Source organism: Ambystoma mexicanum, chromosome 1q, assembly GCF_040938575.1.
Source record: "Ambystoma mexicanum isolate Mex_15411 chromosome 1q, UKY_AmexF1_1, whole genome shotgun sequence".
NCBI classification, from domain to species: Eukaryota; Metazoa; Chordata; class Amphibia; order Caudata; family Ambystomatidae; genus Ambystoma; species Ambystoma mexicanum.
Window position 1 is genome coordinate 1,205,181,197 of NC_090922.1, and position 25,267 is coordinate 1,205,206,463.

A 25,267-nucleotide genomic window follows, 5' to 3' on the forward strand; every position below is an offset into this window, starting at 1 on the left:
TAAGATTGCATTCTCCCATTGTGTGTAACTACGCCGTGATACCCCCGGGTCTGGGCGTATAACAAATGTAATAAAAAAAAGTAAAAAAATGTGATCTATTTCGTCTTCCCTTTTTCCTCTACTTATTCTCATTTCCTTTTGTTCTTCCTCTTCTCATCTGCTCAACTCCCTTTTCTCTTCCTCGTCTTGCCTTCTTTGCAACATCCTTTCTTTCAATCTGTTTCTATCGCTTCACGTTTCTTTTTCCTCCCCATCTTTGCTCTCTTTCTCTTTTATCTGCTCTATATACCTTCTTCCTTTCACTTCCTCTTTTTCCCCTCTCATCTTTGGATGCCCTTTCTCATTCTGTTTGCTTTTTTTCCTGTTCCTCTCAGTCTTCTCTTTCTTTAACTTCATCGACACCCTTTCTGTCTAACTTGAATAATATTTGTACTTCCATCCAATCATTGTGTATAATTGTCACTTCACTGGCTTTGTCTTTATCTTCTTTTTGGCTCTTGGTCTCTTATTCTTTCTCTATCAATATATCCCTTCTCTCGTTATGCTCCTCACTTTTACAATGTCTGGACATGTATTTGCATTGTTTAGTATTACTTTCTTCTGTACTATCGTTACTACCATAAGCGGGGGGTGCATATATCAGATTAATATACCCCGCTGCTGCTTTTAACGCCTTTAGATGATAGAATCACTGTTTCTCAACATCTGTACTCTTGTCTTCAGAAGGCTAAAGAGAAGCTGAGGGCACTTTGTCCTCTCCCTCATGGTGATTAAGCATCCACTCCCTCTTGGTTGGGTCTTCTCTCTCGCTCTGATAAATTTTCCATAGCTCTAGAATAGCTAACCTTTTTTTGTATCTTCTTCCCTGTGTACACAGCATGTAAGTATGTTGTCATGTGTTGCAATACTGTTCTTGATAGGGAACCCTCTTGAGGCCAAAGCATGAACATTTTGTCAGCCGTGCCTCTTACCCATTCAGTATATTTCCTGATCTTAGGTGTGTACCTCAGCAACGTTTTTCATAAATCTAAAAGAGGTGTGTCCTCCATGATGACACGTCATTTTTAACAGTCCATACTTACTGGACCTTTTATTCTGTTATGACTTTAATTAATTATATCACAACAATCAATTCGGGCAAGCACCATCAACCACCACCCATTTCCAAAAAACAATTCTTTAACCAGTTTTCTAGCCTACACAATAATATTCTCTTTATTTCTATGTTTATAATTCTTTTGATCTTCACTGTCCTGCTGTTTTATTATTGACAATTTTAAGAATCTTATTTTGCTCTATTTCTTCCCTCAACTGTTATCCTCCTATGATTGATTGATTAGCCCTAATCTAAATTATTACTATCGTTCTATGTTTTTAGTTTAACAAATCAACTTCTTACACTGATATATTCATAACACAAAATAAACAGGCACAACAATTCCTATGATCGTCTTTCTTTTACTTTCTCAAGTAAAGGTATTTCATCTCAGTTTTACCCGATTTTGGAGTGTGTAATGCATTCTTCATATCGGCCTTGCCTCAGTAATCCTCTCTAAAAATACCCCACTTGGAGTGCAATACGTCACCTTCTATATCCGTGAGAATAGGAGTAGAGGTAATCTCTCTCTATGAAAACAAATCCTGTTACTGTTTCCTTACTAAATATATTTTGACATGAAATTCAATCCCTCCCCTTTTATTTGCCACATTTGATGTTCCACTTACATCCGTTACTCAGTTCAAGCCCTTCAGTTCAAGCCTGGTCAATTGTTCCCCAATTGACCAGTTCACCTTCAGTCCGCAGGGCAACCGTGGGGACCGGAAAGGAATTTCTTCAAAGAGGCACCTGCCGATTGTCTCGTTTAACACGTATGTTTTCTCCACTCTTCACAGGAAACTATGCAATCTTTTGGCTAATGGTGGAAGATGTAAAAAATCAGAGCATTTGGATCTGAACCACCTTCACCGGTACAAAAATGTGCAATAGCATCTGCAGCATTCCAAGTGCAGAAATAGGATTAACAAATATATGATCTCAGGCCCAAATAACCAGAAAGACTCAAAGAATATGGTAAAATCCTACTTTATTATCAGTTCAATAAAGTAGGGAAACCTGGCGAACAAACAGATTGTAGCTTACGCACTCACAGCGCATTTCAATTACACAGGCGGCTTTACGTGGCAAACAGTAAAGAAGGGTGGAGGGATTGGTTTAGGGAAGATATTTACCTATGGTTCATATAAGTGTTAGTGTCATCATTGGCTGCCCCTTATCTGGTAGGAACGCCATGAACATCCTCTAGCTACGTTAAATACAGATTCAAGCATAATACCAGCAGTAGAAAGGATTCTGCAACAATGTATAGTTCACCATTACTTAGGGCCTCACGATTGGTTGGCACTCTCTTCCAACCTTGTACATTCGGCTCATTAGCAGCACATAAGCAATGAAACCCAGATCCAGGCAGACAACTGCCTTTCTTAGCTAATTAGCCTACCATCTATCATCAGTCAGACCATAAGCCAAAGCTTCTTCTTTGTAGTTGACCTTGCTGGCCATTCTCTTCCTCAGAACTTTAAAGGGTGTGAAGGTACATTGCTATCTTCATCTGGAGCACCTATGAATAGACCTTGTCTTCTGGTCTTACACCACATGTGAAGAGACCATGGGTTTGTCCATTGTGTCCTATTTAATGCTATTTGATTCAATTATATGAGGTGTTAGTACTCTTCTTGGCCTCTGGCGACTTGGTTGCTCTGTCTTCCATGTGCTTTCTGCATCTTTGATTGTTCAATACTTGGCACTCATAATTAATCACTCCTTTACTTAATCTGAGAGAAATATGTTTTACGTACATGGTTTATCCTCTTCGACTCCTTTCGTTCCTTGCAGTTGCTCCTTGCTGTGATATCCTTGATTCTGAGCCAGTCAAATACCCTTTGTTCTTGCAGAGAGATCTATTCCAGCACCTATCAGCTCTGTAGCCTTGGCTTATCTCCTCCAGGCTTTTCCCTTACTATTATACGATGCTGACGTCGATTTTCGCAACATGGCTGCTTTACTTGCGTTATATTTCCTACAATAGCAAGCTTCTACGTTGTCTTATCTACCTTGCATTTCTGCCTATTTACATTTACTGCATCTCTTGTCACTTATCTTCTGTGTGCATATGGTTTTCTTCACATTCTCATGTATGTTGACTTTGTTACTTAAGTTACATCTTCATTCTTCAGAAATCCATACATCAGATTCAGTGCATCTTTGTATCTTTTCTCTTGATGAAAACACTTTTCTGCTGTCCAACTTTACTTCTAGTTCTTCTATTGCCAGTAGTGTCTGCAGGCTTGTGTCTACCGCAACAGTTTGAGGGTGCATTTGGTACGGTTGCCTGAGTGCATAACGTCTTTCATACCTTTGATGTGGTATTGGGATGATACCAGGTGTCATGCACAGTGATCGCTTGCTGTTCTTCTAATATGATGGGGGGGAGAGGGTGGGCTCTATAGATGACGTGTACATCTGCCTCTCTACAAAAGAGTCTCTTGTCAAAACCATGCTGAACCTCCCTCTCCCTTCCCCTTATACCCCCACCCCATCACTGTTCTCCTGGCAGCACCATATCCTCCACAGACTTCACCCAGGAGGAAAGCCACAGAGAAATAATCAGCCTGCAAAAACCTGTGTGGCATCAGGACCCAAGTCCTGACAATACAAGCCCCTCTCCTGTCACTCTAGCCATGCTAAACAGTGTTCTTGTGACATTAGATGAACATGGCCAGCATCTGCATTTTTGTTTTCAGTTGTCTCTCTCTCAACTATCTAACCTCGCCCCACCACTCCAGACCACCACAATACCTCCACAGAGCTCCACCACTTCATATAGTTCCACACTGCCACACTACTGGACACCACTCTACACAATCCCCTCAACTCCACACCACATCACTCCAAAGCACCACAATACCCCACCACTCAACATCACCACCACTATACACCAACACTGTACACCTCTGCTCCTCCACACTACTACACACCACCTCACCAGTCCACGTAAAACACCATTAGCTCTGCACACCTCCACTCTTCACCTCCATGCCTCCAGACCACTCCTCTAAACCACCACACCACAACCACTCTATACCTCCACTTCACACCAATGATTAGCACTACAACACCATTAATCCTCCGCATCACTACTCCACACCACCACTTCACAGCACCATCACACCACCGCTCTATGCAATCCCACCACCACTTCATGCCACCACACCACCAGTCTATACCATCACTGGATAACCCTACACCATCAATCCACACCACCATACTAGCACCACAACCCTACACTTCCACACCCCTACACCTCCACACCCCCAATCACCACACCCCACAACCGACTCCACACAGCCACCCCACACTACCGCACTAGTCGGCACCAGCACAGTACTCCAAACATCCACCACAGCACTCCACATTGCCATAGCACTCCACACAGCCCCTTGACACCACCACACCCCAAACCCATACACTGTTACATCTTAACCACCACCAAGCCACACCACCACTATACATCCAAATGATGCACCATGTCTGTACACCATCACTCTACACCACAATTCCACCCTACTACTCCACACCATCACCACAGCATTCCACACCACCACCCAACACACTACACCAGCACTCTGTACCATCACACCACACCACCACACTACAACACCACTCCATTTTAACACACCAGCCTACCACTTCATGCCACCAATCTAAACTACATCCACAATATCACACAAACACTCTTCATTACTCCACCACTTCTTAAGAAGACTCTAACCACTAGACCACAACACTCTAAACCACTAATCTACAACACTGTACACCACCACACCCTCACCACATGATGCCACATCACCACTACAGAACACCAATTTACATCACCACTTCACACCACTTCCACTCAACATCAAACCATGCTACACAACCACACTTCTACACCACCACTCCACCACACCCCATTCACCTCTGCATATCAAAATACCACACCAACACTTCCACATCATCATTCCACCCCACCACTCCACTACACACCCCAACCCTCCTCCACCACTCTACACAACTCTACTCCAGCCTTCTACACCACCACTCCACACTACCATTCTGCATGGCCACTCCAATCCAACACACTGCCTCACCTTCCTATTCCACCCTCACCAAATCAGACAACCACTATTCCAACCCACCAATCTATCCCACCCCACTAACCTACTCCCCCCCACTAACCCACTCCACCCCACAACTCTGCACTACCACTATACAACCCCACTCTACACTGCCATTCCACACCACAACACGCTCACTTCACAAAAGCACTCCACACCACCACAAACTCCACACCACCCCTCAACTCCACCCTACCTAACCAGCATACTCTACCCCTCTACCCCACCACTCTACTTCACCAAACCATGAAAACTCTCTACACTGTGCCCCCTCTCTAACTTCGACTCTAACTCACCAACTCCAACTGCCACCCTCACTCTACTTCTGCCACCCCACACTACCCCATGCTCTTTCTCCACCCATACACTCATTCTCCCCACCACACCACTCTACACCTGCCCATGCATCATCTCTACTTCCACTTTTTCCCAACTCTTCCACACCAACCCCTCTTCACTTCTTGCCTCCCTGCCGTACCCAAATCTCCTTCCTCACTCCTCTCTACCCCATCCACCCGTTATCAATGCTCTCTGCCCCACCTACCCTCCCTCACCTAACTCTACTCACATCCTATCCTTTCACACCTTTTACTATCTCCCACCCAGCCACTCTTGCTTGCCCCTTACTTCCCCTCTCTCACCCTTCCTCACCCATCTCTATCCCCACCCATCCTTCTGCATTCTTCTCTACCCCGCCCAAACTTTCTTCCCTCTCTTTACCACCACCCATCCTTCTTCACCCCTCTCTGCACCTACCCAAACCTGCTCCCTCCACTGTACTCCGATCCACCCTTCCTCACCCATCCCTACTCCCGACCACCCGCCCTTCCCTATGCCACTCTAATCCCACCACTCTCTACCCCACCACTCTAAAACTTCCAACATCCTCTCTATCCACCCACCCTACCACACTGCTCTATATCCTACTCCTATCAACCTCCTCCCACCCCTACTTTGCTCCACTTTAGCCCACTCCACACAATCCCACCCTCCTCTCCACCCTCCTCTTCCCTACCTCACCCCTACCCAACCACCCTACCATACCCAACCTTTGAAACCACCCACCCTACCGCACCACTTCCTATCCCTACAAACATACCCATGTAAATCTAGAAAACGACCTTAGCCAAGCATAGAAAGTATATTGGGCCTCATTACGACCCAGGCGGTAAGTTACCGCCTGGGCCGTGACTTTACCACCATGGCGTAAACTACGTTTACGCCATGGTGGTTGGCGGACTTACCGCCCCATTCCGACCTTGGCGGGGCGGTAAATCCCCAATCCCCATTTACCCTTCCCCATTCCTATTTTTGCCCCATAGGGCATAATGGGAGTGGGGAAGGCGTTAATTACGCCACCGTAAATTACGGTGGCGTAATTAACTCCATGGTCCCTTAGCGCCATGGATTTTAACACCTGCTAAAAGCAGGTGTTAAATCCGCCATGGCGCTAAGGGACCTCGTACTCAGGCGGTAAGGGTCGGCGCTGTTAACGCCGTCGTAAAACCCTTACCGCCTGAGTCGTAATGAGGCCCATTATGTTGGCCGTAAACCAATCGCATCACATAACCAACATCGCAAGCACAGGCTCGTCAGTATTACCATAGGGCGTCCATCTTGTGTAACATTCGCCATTTGCTTTTTTCCTTTCGGTCAAATGCTTGTGTAAAACATATACATGCTCTGAAAGCTCATACACGGTACGAGGCCACAGCTTGCATGTTGATAAATCGACCCAGACAGGAATGCCAAGCAGTACATAAATACATTGTTTTCCTCCCTCACTAAGTCCTTGAGAGCAAGCAGGAACGGCATTTAATCAACAGACCATGTGCCGGCCTGTCTCACTACAGCTGTAGCAATAGGCATTTAAAGGCATGAATTATACTTTTCTAGCGGTCCTCCTTTGCGGATCTTCCTTAGAACAGGCTGACCTCTAGTTCACAAACACGATATCCTTGATGAACTAGTGCTTTGTGTTCTTAATAACAAAGAACTATGTCTGCAACTGTTGCTAACTATAAGAAATGTGTCATAATTGTCATAATTGTCAATCACCGAACCCTACCTCAAGAAGATACTTTATGGGTGGTTCTGATGTACCCTGAAGGCTGTTATTTTGTATATAGGTAACTGTTTTATGATGCTCTCTCTCTTGCGTCTCACGAGGTCTGGGTGACACACGTTGGAGACGTTAGACCCCAGTCAGCCGACTGAGCATAGTTTTACAAATAAACCCTAGCACTTGCAAAATCGAACCTTGTGTTTGTCGTATCACTAGTAGTACTACTAGTAGTAGTAGTATCAATGCAACCATTAATGCTATAGCACCGCTCACCACCAAGGCAAAACGCTCAGACAAGCGATCTAGCTTCTGGTTCAATGATGATCTTATCGCCCTCAGAAGAACCAAACGCGCGTGTGAACATGCCTACAGAAAGCATCCTACTGCAGAGGCAGAAAAAGCCTACCAAGAAATAAACAAAACCTATAAAACAGCTACTATCACCTACAAATCTAATGCGTATAATAATAGGATCAGCAATGCGACCTCAGATACCAAGGAACTATTTGCCATTCTAAAAGAATTGGAAAACCCTACCCCAGCCATAAACCCAACCATCCCCAGCAAGGAATGGTGCACCACTATTCAAGACGCACTAACAGCCAAAATTGAACTACTCCAAATAAAAATCACATCCAAAAAACAATCACTAGCCAACAAACCTGCCCTCCTTAATCTAAATCGACCACATCAGGAATTCACCAGCTCCCCATTCCACTTCACACCAGTATCCCAAAATGTAGTTTTTGACACCATCGCCAAACTTAAAGCCTCCAACTGCAAAGGAGATTCTGTCCCCGCATCAGTAGTCAAATCCTGCGCCCACACCCTCACCCCCATTATCACCAACTTCGTGAACGCATCCTTCAATACTAACCTAGTACCAGCTAGCATCAAAGAAGCCTGGGTCACCCCTCTCCTGAAAAAACCTACCCTAGACCCTACTGTGCACACTAATTACAGGCCAATAACAACTGTCCCATTTCTCCTCAAAATATTGGATAAATTAGCATACAACCAAGTCCAAACTCACCTTGAACAAAACCACCTCCTTGGCACGAGGCAATCAGGCTTCCACCCCAACCAAAGCACAGAAACGGCGCTCCTTGACTTAAAAATCCAGATGGATACCATCAGAGATTCAGGAAAACTCTGCATCCTCCTCCTACTCGATCTCTCCGCAGCGTTTGATTTAGTAGACCATAATAAACTGTGCGCCACACTAGCGAAAGACTTCAACTTCTCCACCGAAGCTACTACCTGGAACAAATCTTTTCTTGCTGACCGCACCTCCAGGGTCGCCATAGGTAAAGAAGCCGCCAACCCCATCATAGTACCCATTGGTGTCCCCCAAGGTTCCTGTCTCTCACCAACATTATACAATGCATACACTAAACTCCTCTTCTCAGCGGTAGACGACATGGGTGTCATTTGCACCAACTTTGCAGGTGACACCCAGATCCTCATCCCTTTATCGGGAGACTACACTCAAGACACCGACACTATCAACAAAATATATGCCATAATCCAAAATTGGATGGCACTAAATAGCCTCTGTCTCAATGATGAGAAGACTGAGGTTCTCATTGTGGGCTCCCAATCCAAAATAGAAGCATTACATGCTGATTACTCATCCATCAACATCGATGGCACAAACATATCAGTACTCAAACAAGTAAAAACACTAGGTGTCTACCTAGATGCCAACCTCACCATGACCAAGCACATTAACGCCCTCTCTTCCTCTACCTTCTACACCGCAAAACTTATTGCTCCCAGTCGCCAATTCTTGACACCCACCAACTGTATCACGCTGGCAAGAGCTTTAATCTTATCCAGGCTCGACTACTGCAACGTACTCTACCTGGGTACCTCAAAAGCCAATCTAAACAAACTACAGCTTATTCAAAATAAAGCCCTTCAGGCGGCCCTTGGATTAAGGAAGTCAGATCACATCTCAAATATTAGAAGAAACCATCACTGGCTCCCCATCAAAGCCAGGGTCACATTCAAAGCCCTGTGCGTCACATTCAAATGCATCCACTCTTGTGTCCCCATCTACCTCAACCACGCCATCACCAAAAAAGTATCAAAGAGGCCCCTCAGATCTAACAGTCAACTACTCCTAGCCATCCCCCGCTACAAGACAACCAAGGCAGGAGGCAGTAGTTTCCAATACCTCGCACCCACATATTGGAACACTCTTCCCCTCCCCATCAAAAATGAGCAAACGTTCTCAGGCTTCAAGAAATCCCTGAAAACGTGGCTATTTAACCAAGACTAAAATCCCCTTCCATGCTTCAGGAAATATCACTTACTGAAGCCCTGAATTAAATGTCTTTGTGTATGATTATTTTGTATTCACATGCACTGCGCCCGATTGGCAATTTCTAAGAAATGTTTTAACCAAGCTGTCTGTAACATCGCCGTGGTACCCAAGGGTTTGGGCGAGTAATAAATGCAATAAATAAAATAAATAAATAAATAAATAAAAATATGGTGATTGTGCCTTAGTTTCATGCGAGGTTCTTCAGGGCCTAGCACCCATACTTGCTCAACTCTGTCTAATCCCTCATCCTAGCTTTTTTTGTCCACCCTGCTCACCCCTGCTTACTGGCTCTCACCTTAGCCCACCTATTTAGTCTTCTACCTTAGCTCAACCCTATCGCTGCCAGCCTACCTCATCCTTAAAATGCCCATGCTTACTTAAAATCTCCAAACATGTCTACAGGTTAGGGTTTGCTAATATTTAACATTAGTACTATAGATTATAAAAAGACTTCTGTGCACCGCTGAAAGAGAATTCTTTATACTATGTCTATTACAAATGGCATTTGCCTGCAAACTTGCAGGCATATGTGAAATTACTGGGTAAGTAGAGCACAAGTAATTACTGTATTCGTACCTATGTATATATCACTAACAAAAAACATTGTTAAGGGGACGTTATGGTTAAGTTGCACCACCAAAAACCTATGAAATTCAATGGAAAAACATTGTTACAGGGACGTTATGGTTACAGGTAAAACCGAAATGCCCCAAAATTCGCCATTTATGGTTAGCTAAGCAACCATAACTCGCGCCACCAGTGTGCACTGCAAGGACTAACACCCATGACATCAAAGATGCTATCACAAATCTCATTGATGATATCACTGATGACATTGCATGTGTGGTTGCCTCTTTTTTGTTCACTGACATAAGTAGGCCAGGTGCTTTTCATCACTAACAGTCATGAACTAACAATTCAAATGTTTCTATCTTTGTGTACGGCACCCTTCTCATATGTTCTTGCACTACTTTCCTTAGAGTTCACTCACATCATATGATACATATGATACATATACATATAGTGGAAGAAGAAAGTGTAAAACACATCAATCATTTCTGTGCATGAAGATAATCAGTTATGTTACAAACAGTTTCTTGTAATACTCTCCTTTTTTTGCTTACTGTAATTTCTCTGTATATGCTCATATTTGTATGCATTGTGGTGTTTTTGTTTTCTGTGCAGTCGTGCAATTATGTAGTTATTAAGGCAATGGTAGCTACTTCTAACATGTTTCACAGTACCCAAAACTCTAAAATGAAAGCATTCATGATTTCACTATGTAACATGGGAAGATTTTGAAGATTACACTTCTATGGGGCATGGTGCAGACAATTGCTACGTTTCCACAAGAGTTGGTAAATGTACTGCAAAGAAGTCTGTAATACAATGGTGTGTATAGCAATGCATTGCACAATGAACCTATTTCATGATAGTTCTTCCAATGATCTTTGATAGTTTTCTGCCACCATTACAATAACAATCCCTTGTGGAGGCTTTCTATGAAAACTAAATCCACATATGATGTCATCATTGATGTCATCAATGAGATTTGTGGTGGCATCTTTGAAGTCATGGGTGTCAGTCCTTGCAGTGTATACTGGTGGCACGAGTTATGGTTGCTTAGCTTACCATAACTGGTGAATTTCGTTTTCTTTTGGTTTTACATGAAAGCATATTGTCCCTGTAACAACATTTTTCCATTGAATTTCATAGGTTTTTGCTAGTGCAACTTAACCATAACGTCGCATTAACAACGTTTCTTGTTAGTGAATTTCATAGGTTTTTAGTAGGGCACTGTAACCAGAACGTTGCTTTAGAATAGTGTTTTCAGTAAAGGCGATAGTTTTTTAGTAGCGTACCTTAACCATAACTTCCCTTTAACAACGTATTTTCAGAGGGTATGGACTGGAAAGTACCAAGACCGGAACGTCACTACAATGTAGTAAGCACACTGAAGTTTGTCTACTAACTGCATAGGTGCTGCAGTAAACAATAGTAGAGAAGCATAATGTCTCATTTATTACAGAGCAATGGCAAGCACCTTAGAGTGGTTGGAATAAAATTCCCCTCATGATGCAATGACTTACACTACTAACCCCATTGGTATGCACAGTACTGTGAAGCATACATTATGTAATATATATTTCTATATGTACACCAAACACATTGTATTTTCTGTGAGAGAACATATTGGAAAGGAAAGCAAGGCAGCACAAGCGGCAACCCTTCCACAACAGCATACGGCCATAGCAAAGGAAAGGAACTCTGTGCATAGCAAAAAGGACAGGCGGGAAGCAAAAAGTGGAAAAATTGGTGAACAATTATGCCAGCTGAAAAGTTGCATACAAGGGTGTATTATTGACAAAATGAAACAGCTCTAGCAGATCTGCATGTGTACTCCTTCCCCATGTGAAAGGGCGCCATCCCCTCAAAATCCGTGTGATGGGAGACATTAAGGTGATACCTCAATGTCTTCCTCCCCTCACAACCAACTTGAGGAAATCCTCAATTCCCCACAATAAGTATCTGCCACTGTGCAGCATATGCGAACGAACGTTAATTAGGACGCGGCACCCATCCACGGCCTGCAGGTACCTATACAGATAAACATCCCACCTGCTATACCCTATAAACAGCCAGGGTCTCCCGAAATGCTCGGCACACGTATAGCACCCTATTATTCAGTATAGAAGTGGCAAAGGTATGCACATGCGTACAACGTATTCCACCCAAAAAGCGTTCTGCGGACACCAGTTCAAAAGGAGAGCAGTGGTGACATCACCATGCGACCGCACCCTCGCTGCGCGTGGGTCCTTATTTCCGTGACATGATCTGGAGCCATGGACAGCGGCAAAGTACAGTATTGAGGAACATAGGGAGTATTTCTCGGAAAGTACACACTTACAAACACCCCGGCATGGTCCGTTGTACATGTATGTAGGTTTTTGAACAATGTAGGCCTGTTTTCCGGGTGCAAGTTGTCCACAGCAGCCCTACAAAAGTTCACACCCCAGAGCTGCTCCGCAATCTGTTTGCAGATTTTCAGAACACAGTAGCAGGCCACATAGGTTTGGTGTGTAAGTGATGTGGGACCAGGTAGGCAGTGCTACATTGCTTTTGCAAGTAATTGCAACCATATCAGTCCGGCTCAATGTGCACAGTAATGTAGAAAATTAAGAACAGACATTCCTGTGACCCACACCAGCAGGTGTCATAGTCCCCTATGTCCCAATGTCATGGGTAGCAAGCTGAAACCGGGAGTATGTGCACGTGCGTTTCCCCAAGGAGGTCGAGGGCCATGCCCCAAAGAAGCAGAAACATTTATTTTTCCCTTTCTACTGTCTTCTTTCCAGCACACCGTCATTGCGGACTGTTAAAAAGTTCCACACGCATCCAGCAATAACATTGAAGAGCTCCCCATGTAACAGTATCAGTTATGTACAACAGTCCTTTGTGTAAACACCACACCCAGAAATGTTAATGCACACTCCCTCTGCCTCCACAGTCCCATTTCCATTATCGCCATCCTGTATATCCCGGGATGTTGCTTTCGTGCTGCATGCGGGCGTGGGGTAATAACTTGCAACCAGGGTAGGGGGAGTTCGTGGTAAGGGGCGGCTCTTTAAAGGGCTTTTTTTCTTTTTTTTAGATGCTTCTAGAGAAACACCCTTTTTCAGGTTTTATTTGCTTTTGTGTTTTCTTGCGCTCACATTATTACAGTAAACTCTTCACCGCATTCTGTAGACGGGAAAAAAAAGCTACATTGCCAATGGGTGGCAACAAAATGACATTTTCTTGGAAGAACTCTGCATTTCCACAACTAATGAGGTCATTGTTGCAGAAGGACATTCCACGAGCGGACAAAAAAGTATACATGCTTCTATTGATGAGACCCCTTTCTGCGTCTGGCTCGGAACAACATCCATGAGCAGTGGCCCATACCCTTTGTGGTATTATGGATTAGAAAAGCACCTTGGCAGTGGGAAAAAGCATCTTCACAACATCCAGCAATCTCCTCAGTCGAGGGAACAAATCTAAGCAAGCCATGTAACCCATATGCATGCCGCCGTAGTGAATGACGATAACATCGACAGTAGGAAAAGTGCCCATGTCTTCGCAAAGTCCTTGCATATCAGAAAAAACTGCACTCATACACAGCGTTCCACAATGCGTCCACTCCTTCCAAACCAAAATTGCTGTCAAAGTGTCTTTCCAGGGCATAGTTGTGCAGATCTATGACAAAGGGATCACCTTTGCGTTTTGCCATGTCAGCCACCTTCAGTACGCAGAGTATAATGTACAACAGTTGGACCGCCCCTTCCTGTGAACCCCACCCACAGTACCTGATTGGATAATTCCCACAGTACTATATCAATTGGCAACATGGTGCAAAGGCAGATTGTGGCATGTGTGCTTCCCAAAGTACTGCGAGGGCCCCACCCCTGTAAAACTGGAGCAGTCCTTCTTCCCTTTGCACTATCTTCTCTCCAGCACTACCTCATTGGTTTACGTTGAAATAGGCACACACACATCCATCAATCGCATTGAAGCTGCCATCATCCAACACTGTCACTCCTGTACAACACTTGAAATGTACTTTTACAGATTTACAGTACAAGTGTCATGCCATTCCAAAGCACGTCCACTACAAAATTCAATAAAAGTATGCACGATTTCTCCATCTACATACATCCACATGGCCACTCAGGATGTGGCCCGTTTAATTCTGAAAGTACAGCGGAATCCGCTACCTTTTCGTGATAGTGAGTGGGGGGTTGGCGGGGGAAGCAATCTTAAGCTGGGTAGGGGATTGGGTTTTCTATCGTAGATGTATACATTTTTGTTTTGTTTTTTACGTGCGTGCAAGCAACCTTTTTTGTTTTTTCTCTTTATGTGCGTTTCTGTCTGTCTCTCCTCACATTTATACCACATTCTGGTCAATACTTCTTGCACAGTGTAAAAGAAAACGGAACTGCCAATGGCGCTCAAATAAATGCCATTTCTACAGACCACTGCATATTTTGCGACCTCATGATCTCATAGTGGGTAAAGAACATGCCAGCAGTCTGCATAAATGAACACATGCTTCTGTTTATAACACACCTTCTGACCTCTGGCTGGGGACAAATTACACCGGCATGGACCCATACTCCTCTGGGTGTTACGCATGAGAAAACGACCTTGGGAGTAGGAAAAATCTGCATCGCTGAGTTTAGCAACCTGTTCAGGTGACGGATTAAATGTCCACACAACCTGTAACCCAAATGTAGACTTCCATAGTGCACCACAACAAAGTTGACATTCGTGACGGAGGACACATATCTGCAAAGGTGGACCATCCCGCCGAAACTGCAGTCATCCTGACAGCCCCAGAAAGTGTCCACTCCTTCCAACCCGAAATTACCAACAACGCCTCTTTGCACACAACACCTGTGCAGATGAAGCATGAAGCTATCACTGACGATGAGCACTGTGCGTCTCTCCATCTCGACCAACCTCACGACACAGTATTGGGAGGAAATGGTACTGCCGCTCCCTGTCAACCACACCCTAAACACCTAATTGCCTATTTCCCACAATTCCATTTCCATGGCCACCATGCTCATAATGGCAGGATGTTGCACATTCGCTTTCCCATCTACAGTGAGGGTCACGGCCCAGTAAAGCAGACACAATACTTCTTCCCTTTGCACTATTATTTTTGCAGTACTCCCTCAGTGGGTGCTGTCAAATTTTCAAACATGCATGCAGCAATCACATACAAAACCTCTGCATTGCACACTATCATTTCTGTACACCACTCCATATTTACCGTTAAACACTCTGAGTGCACATTCCGTTTGATTCCAAAGCCCCTCCACCAGATACTTCTGCTAAAGAATGTACGATTGCAGCATTGACAAAGATCCTGAGGCGCACCCAGCACAACTTTGGCCATGCACACAACAGTGCAGCCCTTGACTACACCCACCACAACACTATGGATCCATGCATGCGACCATGTGGGCAGCTAATATTATGCACAAACGTAACATACGTAGCAGCACTTCTGCCCAACTCCCACGCACCATAAAACACCCATTCACAAAAACGTGTCACAATTAGCAGAATCCACAAACGTACCACAGCCTGCACCACCCCTACCCACTGCCATTCACAAAGTATTGTGTCATTGGCAACCTAAGCAGAACATCTTCACAACATTGGACTTACTTCAATAAATCTGCACACAGCAGAGTAACCAAGTACATATAAACTGCACTTCATCCATACCCTCATCCATACTCACAGTATAGAAACCCTGCACCCTGTGCCCACCCTGCACAACTTCTCACTTCACCATCTCCTGCTGTACACCAAATACTGTAGCATGTTACAACTATCACCACAACCATGGAACGCACAATACATGCTTTTCAACTCACTTGTGGTGCTGTAGCACGTCTACAATGAGCTCCACACCCAATCTCCAAAGATCACCACCCTGTGTCTGATGCACTATCAAACCTGAATTGCTGCAGTGGGTGTGCTCCTTGCACACATTCACCATACCATGATGCAACCATGCATGCTAGCATGTCACCAACTACCACTGTGCACATACGCACCACAGTCACCAGCACTCCTACCCAACCTCCACACAGCAATGGAGCTATACTGCGTAAAGTGCAACAGTTACCATAAACTACACACATTACACTGTCTCCGGAACCCCTACACCCTTTCATTCACATAGTATGGTCTTATCCACTTCCACTCAGAAAGTAATGTGTCACTGCCAACCTATCCACAAAATGTTCACAACATTGCCCCTACTCCAAGCAATCTGCACACAGCACACTATCCAAGCACATATAAGCTGCACTTCAACGATACCCTCTTCCATTTTGACAGTATGCAAACACTGCACCCAGTGCCCACACTGCGTGACTTTTCACTGCACCATCTCCAACCATACATGAAAAACTTCACCATGTTCTAACAGTGACCTCACCTGCGAAACCAAACATACACGCATGGCATCTCACTTCTGCTGCTCTATTGCATCTGAAATATGCTCCACAACGGTGTCCAGTCATTTGGTCGACTACAAACTGGTCGACTGCAATTTGGTCGACGTCATTTGGTCGAAAACCAAATGGTCGAATTTTTTTTTTTTTATTTATATATGTGTTTTGTGGGTTTTCGTGTTAAAAAAAAAACGAAAGAAAAAAAGGGGGTTGAGGGGGACCCCCCCAAAAAAAAAGGGGAAAAAATAAAAGAAAATAAAAATTCGACCATTTGGTTTTCGACCAAATTGATTCGACCAGTTGTCCAGTCGACCAATTGTTTTCGACCAAATGACTGGCAACCTCATCAACCATTCTGTACAAGTCACCACCCTCTAACGGATGCATTGTCAAAAATGCATTACTGCTGTGAGTGTGCTCAAGCCCTAGAATCTTGAGTGCATGGCCTACGGCCTACGGCCTTCGGCCATGCACCCAATAGTCTAGGACTGCAACACACCCACCGCAACATAATACCACCATGCATTTGACCATGTCACCAACTACAACAATCCACATACACAACACTGCCCCCAGCACTCCTACCCAACCTGCGCACCGCCATGGAGCCATGCTGCAGAAATTGCAACAGTTACCATAATGTAGAAAGAAAACACTGTCTCCTGCACCCCTGTGTACTTTCATTCACATACTATGGATGTACCCACTCCAATCACCACACAAAGTAGTCACCTGTCTAGTACCCACAAATTGGCTCAATATGCACGAATACTGCAGGCACTCCGTCTTCTACCACCTAATTACATATGTCACATGAACCCCTTCTCACTCCCCACCCTTTCCCTCCCTTCTTGCCACCAACACATGGCGTACAGTATATTTTCCAGACCCTTCCACCAGTGCACTGTCCTCTGCTTCACCATTTGTTTGTTTGTTTTATTTGCTTGTATAGCGCACCGAGCCTGAAGGTATCTGGTCGCTTAACTATGGCGGCATTTGCCAAAAAATGTTGACGCAGAGCACGCTTCCCTCCAGCCAACCACCGGCCGTGTACAAAGTTCTCTGACAGTATGCTGTACCGCAAGCCAATGGCACTTCTGTCTGCGGAGCGAACAGGGAAATGGGTCCGCAGAGCGGACCCCGATATCACACATTTTTAAAGACTTACATTTCAGTTGTTTGCAATAAAAGTACTGATCGGATTCCCACCAAACACACAAAAGCACGCTTTCTGAACCAAGCCCAGCTCCTGCCGCAAATTCGGTGCAAATCCATCCAGCCATTTGGTCTGTAGCCGTGCGCAAAGTTTTTCCCCATTCAGTCTATGGAAAAAAACATGTGTATAACTTTGCCCCCCCTGCACGAAACCTCACCCAACTTGGTGTAAAATCCAGAGCCGGCCATAAACTCCAGGGAGAACGAAGTTATAAGCTGCCGGAAAAGTGGTCTTCCTATGGGTTTAGCAATTTAAGCATAACTACATGGCCGCTGCCGCGGGGCGTGTAATATATGTATATATACAAATTAAAACACACATTCCAAAGTCTCCGAAGTCCAGGGAGGAATGGGTAAACATCTGAAGTTGTCTTCAGAATCATAACATATTAGTTAAGGAATTTTCTTTTCTTCCAAATTATTTATGTTGCAGGGAAAGCTTCTCCATAAAGGGGGATGAGAGATCAAACCACCCATTCAAGACCAGCCACCAAGCAAGCCCTCAAAGTGTTTTCTCTCAGCTGCAGCAAGCATCTTACGGTGCGCTTCTGGGCTGGCTTTAACTGTCAAAGGGAAACATAATCTCCCTTTGACAGTTTATGTTCCTCCAGTTTCTGTACTCCAGCATGCATTTCCATGTCCTCGCATAACATTCAGAGCATCTGAGGCGTCATGCAGAGAGATCCCCAGCTCCTCTGCGCTTCTGCAGGAAGCATGAAGCTCTGCCTGTCCCCTGTTGGTGTTGTGCAGGAGCTGGAGAGCCAACATGAGAGTCTGTCCTGAGGACCTCCACTCTGGACCCGGGCTACAGGTATACTAAAAGAATGTGTGCGTGGCTGAGTGTGAAGGAATTAGTGTATTTTGTTTGGGTGCATGCATGAATAAGAGTGTATGTTGTGTGGGTGAGCATGTGAATGAGAGAGTGTGTGTCATGGGTGCCTGGGTGAAAGAGCTACGAATGCTTTGAATGTGTATGAGTCCAGGAGGGAATGTGAAGTGGTGAACAAGGGAATGTCAATAAATGCTGAATGATATGATATGATAGTTTATTTATATAGCGCCTATACACAATGTGTTTCAAAGCACTTCAAGGCAAGGGAGGGAACAGTAAGGATGTGAAGTTAACTATCGTACTCGGCCTGACGACATTTCAGATAGTGCAAGTGCTAATACATAGATAAGGAAGGGAGGGGGAGAGTGGGAAGGAAATGGAAACAGACAGGCGACGACCGTACTAGGCCTGATGACATTTCTGGTAGAGCCGGAAGAAAACAAAAGGTGAGGGTGAGGAGTGCAGAAAGGTAGGGGAGGAACAAAACAGGCAACTATCGTACTAGGCCTGACAACGTTTCAGATAGTGCTGGAGGGAGAGGGGGGACAGTAAGGGTATGTGGGAGCGACAGACGAGCTTGCTATCATACGAGGTCCAGGGACAATTCTGATAGAGTAAGTGCATAGATAAAGTAAGGGGAGGAGGGGAGGAGATAGGAAAAGGGAGAGGGGGTATAGAACAGAAATTAAGCAGTCAAAAAGAGTGGAGAAGCAAGAGGGGAGAGCGTATACAATTGCAGAAGTCAGTAGTAACACATAATGTTGCAAGTCTGGATACAAGATGAATGTGTGTAGTTGGTTGTGTGTGTGATAGGGAGTGGGCCTCGGATTTGGCAGATCGGGTGGGGGGTACTAATGGTTCGGCAAGACTTTTTTTTAACTGCGCATCAAGGTTAAAACAACAATGATTCTTGTTGTTATGTAGCTAGACTGGCCTCCATTACAGCAGCACATTTGGTTACATGTTTTGACCATGGCATGGCATTTTCTACTTCGTATCACTGGTAAAGCAAGGATGATAAGTGTTGTTGCTTTGAATGCATTTTGGTTCAGGATAATGGGTATTTGAAAAGAAATGAGCAATTCTGGGTGGTTGCATGAATCACATCCTGTTCAGATGTTTGCAGACTCTTGCTTGTGACATACCTGTGATGTGCCAGAGATGGTGAATGATAACGTGTTACCCGAAGCACGTAGGTACTATACGGTTCTGAGCTGGTGGGGATTTCTGTAAATCCCCACCAACCCATGGAAAACATTGATGCACAGCAACTCGTTGCCCGAAACAATGTGCATCTTACGCAGGCAGAGTTTTTCGTGTTTTGATATTCGCGCCTTGAAACATTTGTGTATAGGTGCGTTATAAATGCTGTATCAGATCGTATCATATCATATCAGTTTGCCATTCATAACAAATAGGCACATTTTCTTCATAAAACGTTTTTAATCAACATAACTGTTATAGCTTTGTTGTTCACAATATCATATATTAAATGTATAATTTGAGGAAGATAGTATAATTTAACACTAAAGGCACAGCATTGAACATAAAAAGACATCTTTCAATTTCAAACATAATAGAATAGAATACTGTGTTCCAAAGACCCTTTCAATGTCCTTTAAAAGATAAAGCCATTGTTCATTCTGATAATAATGGTTCAGGCATTTAGAGTTTTGATAATCCAAGTTACATACTTTATACAGTGACAAACACTTGTGCAAGCCCTTCTGCACGAAGTGACCTTTGATTACCGCAGTAGATTGAACACACTCATTTTTTCTGTTATTTCTATTGCAGTTTATATTGGCTTAGCATACACGTTCTGATTGAAGACATATGTGATGAATAGATTCCAACTACGGCTTATAGACCAAGGAAGGCCCCACTATCATGGCATAATGACGCGTTTTCAAGTTATTGCTTAGATGAAACAAAGGCTGCAATTTGGGTTAGAGTTGTTATCCAAAGTGATAATGACCCCTCCAAAGGTCTATAAGCAGGGGTGTAGGACACAGATAAAATCTGAGGGGGGGCAGGGGTCACTTTGTGGACTTGTAGACTGTGTTCTCGTCCCGAGTCCCACTCAGCTAATCTTGGGTAAATAAATTGGTCTTGTAGTGGTTTTTTGTTAATTGGCCAAAGGAGCAAGCTCTGCTCGCCAGTTTTTACCAACATTGCACTTGCTAGTGAGTTGATACAAGTGCAGCATCATCATGACACTTTGTAACGTGAGCGCGAGCATATATATATGAAAAATCTCCACCAGGCAGCAGCCACAGAACCAAATGCGCTACTATACATTAATGCACCTACATTGCCTTTACAATTTCTCTGGCTCATAATCAGGACTGAACATTAAACACAATCGGCATGGATGATGCTGATGGTTTAATTTTGATCGTAGCACTAAAAGCCAAAGTGTTTTAACAGTCAGTTTTAAAATAAGCCTTCTTTATGAGGGAGCAAATATGCAACATTTAAATATACTTAAAAAATACAGACTCTCAGTTTTAATAAATAAGTAGATACCCTTTTGGGATGGTACACAGACACTTCCTACACCCTAAGGTGACTTCAATTGTTTAGGACACTGTGTACATTGATATATCACGTGTACATTTAAAACAATACTGAGATTTGGACAAAAGGAAAAGGCTAGGGAGGGAAGCAATGGTCAACAAGTTTCTCACACAGGTAAGCACTTTTCAATTGCCCAATGCAATGTAGCTTAACCCTTTCCCAGCTATACAAGTAAAGAATGTATGACTTTTTGGAGGGACAATTAAACACAAAGTCAGAGGGTAAGAAGAGTCTTCAGGGAGCCAGGACAGCCAATGTCAATTGAGCAAAGTCTAGGGGAGCTGAAGCAATTCTTGAAGATTAGCACACAAGTCTTGCACAATGTTAAAGAGAGTTTGTTGCAAAAGATATCACTGTTGGGCCACAAGGTGGGAGGCTTGTGTTTGTTTGTTTGTTTTATTTATTTGTATGGTGCACCTAACCCAGGGGTAACTGGGTGCAAGCAATACCTGACAAATGTGAAGGACAAAGCTACAAGCAACTCTGCAAAAGGAAGCCTATGCAAGTCTCAACTGAAAGCTAGCAAGCTACACAAAACAAGAGTAGCTGCCCTGCCCGCCCACCCCCCCCCTCCTCTCCCTCTGCCTATAACCTCCCCCCTCCTGGGCAGCCCTCTGCCCGGCAGCCCCCGCGGCTTAGGGCGACTCCTACAGTGCGGCTCCCTGTGTGTCTGCAGGTGTCCGCAGGGGACGCCAGGTGCCAGTTCCACCTGTTCTCCGTTCCCCGGCCCACCCCTCCTTCTCCTGGTTACATCCACATGGGGCCTTGCCTCACTGTATTCATAGTTTTGGTATACTATGGTGCTTTTTTCTCCCCTCGCAGGATTCTCAAACTTAGGTGGCCCGGTACCTAATACGCATTACTGTTTGCTCTTATTTGTGTTATACTAGGGTGCTTTTCTCCCCTCGCAGGATTCTCAAACTTAGGTGGCCCGGTACCTAATACGCATTACTGTTTGCTCTGATTTGTGTTATACTAGGGTGCTTTTCTCCCCTCGCAGGATTTTCAAACTTAGGTGGCCCGGTACCTAATACGCATTACTGTTGGCTTGCTCTAATTGTGGTAACCTGTGCTTGCCACTCACTTCCGGTCTGCATGCTCTCGTTTCGTCTGTCTCCCCCCCCCACCTCCCTCCCTCCTTACTCCATGGTGCTCTCCGTCTCGCCTATCTTCTCTAACTGCTTCTCCATTGACTATCCTGCTCTCCTCACTAAATCTGGTAGGAAAAAGTTTAAAAAGGACATCCTGGTCTCCAACCCAGGCCTCCCTATCGCTGACACCTACACTAATGCCTGCTCTAAGGAAACTCTCACTGACATCCTCTTTTTCGTGCCTTCGCCTGACCTATGGACCCTTCATATGGTCTCTGTGCTCTCTCCTTTCTCCTCCTCTCTCATTAATGGTGGCACCCGTTGGGATGTCCTCTTGGCCCCCTTCCGCTCCTCTAAGGCCATCATTAATGTCTACGCTAACGGGACCGTCTTGGTCCAAGGCCCTTAGGCCAACCTTCACCTCTTCGATAGACGCTTCCCACTCCTCATCAACTTCCTCTCCTCTCCTGCTGTCCCCCCTCCTCTATCCTTGGCTACCTTGCCTCTACCCTCCCTCCCTGCCCCCTCTCGTGCTCCTTCTTCACCTCGTGCTCGTGCTCCTTCTTCTTCACCTCCTTCTTCAATACCTCCGCAGGGAGTACCTCTGATCTGTACCCCTCCCCGGAAGTTCTTCAAGGATGGCAGCCTTCTCCACATTGCCACACTAAACACTCGCTCTGCCATCAAGCACTCCTCCAATATCTGTCACCTTCTTGAGGAACTAGACCTCGACGTCCTTTGTCTCACTGAGACATGGTTCACATCCAGCTCTGCCACCAACTTTGACACACTCCTACCTGACGGATACAAGATCCTCTCCGTGCCCAGGCCCAACCGTGCAGGGGGTGGTGTTGCCCTTATCTTCCCTGAGTGGATTCCTGCCACTGTCACTCCTACGCAGACCTACTCCTCTTTTGAATGCCTTGTCTGCCGACTCTCTCTCTCTCCTAGCCATTCCCTTACTGTTGCTACTATCTATCGGCCACCTGGTCAAATTTCCTCCTTCCTCTCTGAGTGGGCTGACCTCTCCTTCGCACTCCTGTCCTCAACCACTCAACTCCTCTTTCTTGGCGACTTTAACATCCACCTTGATGCCTCCTGCCCCCCACTGGTCTCTTTCGTGACCTCTGCAACTCTCTCTCACTCTCTATTCTCCCGTCTGGGCCTACTCACTCTGCTGGACACACTCTTGATGCTCTGATCTCTTCTGACCTTCCCCTCTCCGTCCCTCTCTCCACTCCTCTCTCCTGGAGTGATCACTTTCTCCTATCCTCCCACCTCACCCTGCCTAACCCACAGGTAAAGCCACCCTCATCACTGCCACCCACCTTCTCGGTCATCCGACCCATGAAGCGTGTGTCAGTTGAGGCTTTTGCTGCTACCTTCTCGCCCCCCCCTGCCCCTTCGGCTGACTCCCACCCTGACACAGCCCTCTCCATGCTCCACTCTGCTATATCTGTTACTCTTGATTTCCTTGCCCCCGTCATGAGAACCCGCCTGAAGCCCAAAGCCAAATGTAACTCCTGGTACGACTCGGATCTCGCCACCCTAAAACGCAAGTGAAGGGTGGCAGAGAGGAAATGGCGTGCTTCATGTTCATCCTCTGACAAACTGGCCTGCCGCCTGCTTCAAAGGCAGTACCGGCTCTCCGTTCTCACCAAGAAGAGAGCCCTTATCCAAGCCCACATCTCTGCGGCATCAAACAACTCCGCCGAACTCTTTAAAATCTGCAAGGAGCTGGCCAACCCTGTTGCAGTCTCTACCTCTCCTGTCCCCTCCCAGGCCCTCTGCACTGCACTGGCCTCTCACTTCATCTCTAAAACTCAGGACATCCTGTCCTCGCTCTCCTCCTTTCACCTCCCTCCCTCCCTACCCGGCCCTTCCTCTGGCCCTTCTGCGGTCTCCCCTCCTCCCTATTTCTCTGCCTTTCCACCTTTCTCTGCTGACGAGGTTTCCAGACAAGTCCGATCTATGAAAGTCTTGTCTAAACAGGTTCACCCCTGTTCCTCCAAAACTATCAAGGACCACATCGACTCCCTGGCTCCTGCCCTGGCTGACTTTTGCAACCACTTCTTCGCCTCTGGAGTCTTCCCTTCCCCCCTCAAGCACTCCCTTGTGCACCCTCTTCTCAAGAAACCCTCTTCCGACCCCTCCTGCCCGGCTAACTATCGCCCTATCTCCATCACTCCCTTCCTGGGCAAGCTCCTGGAGAAACTGGCCATCTCCCAGCTTAACCTCCATGCTGAATCTGTTGGTAGTCTTCATGACCATCAATCTGGCTTCAGAGCTGCCAGAAGCACGGAAACTGCTCTCCTGAACATCCGTGAAGACCTACTCTTGAACCTTGATTCCAACACTCCGTGTGTTCTCATTCTGCTCGATCTCTCCTCTGCCTTTGACACTGTCAACCATGCCATCCTGCTCAACCGTCTCCGGGAAAACCTGGGTATCACTGGTCAGGCTCTGGCGTGGTTGACCTCTTTCCTTTCAAATCGACCCTCCCAGGTCCAACTGGGGTCCTTCCTCTCCGACATCTTTTTCTCCACCTGTGGTGTCCCCCAGGGATCTAATCTCTCTCCCTGGCTGTTCAACCAGTATCTGGCACTCCTTGCCCACCGCATCGCCGCTCTCTGCCCTAATTTCCAGTGCTATGCGGACGATACCCAGCTCATTTTCAGGCTACCCTCAGCCTCCCCCTCTCCTTCCCTCATCTCTGACTGTCTGTCTGCTATCCAAGAATGGTGTGCCGCCAATGACCTCTGCCTTAATGCCAGTAAGACTGAGATTCTACTCATCGGTACTCCCACTCCCTCCTTCCCTGTAGCTCTCTGGCCTGCCTCCCTTGGCCCCCTCCCTGCTCCTACCTGCAAGGCAAAAAACCTTGGGGTGATCTTCGACTCCACACTCTCCTTCTCTCCTCATATTTCT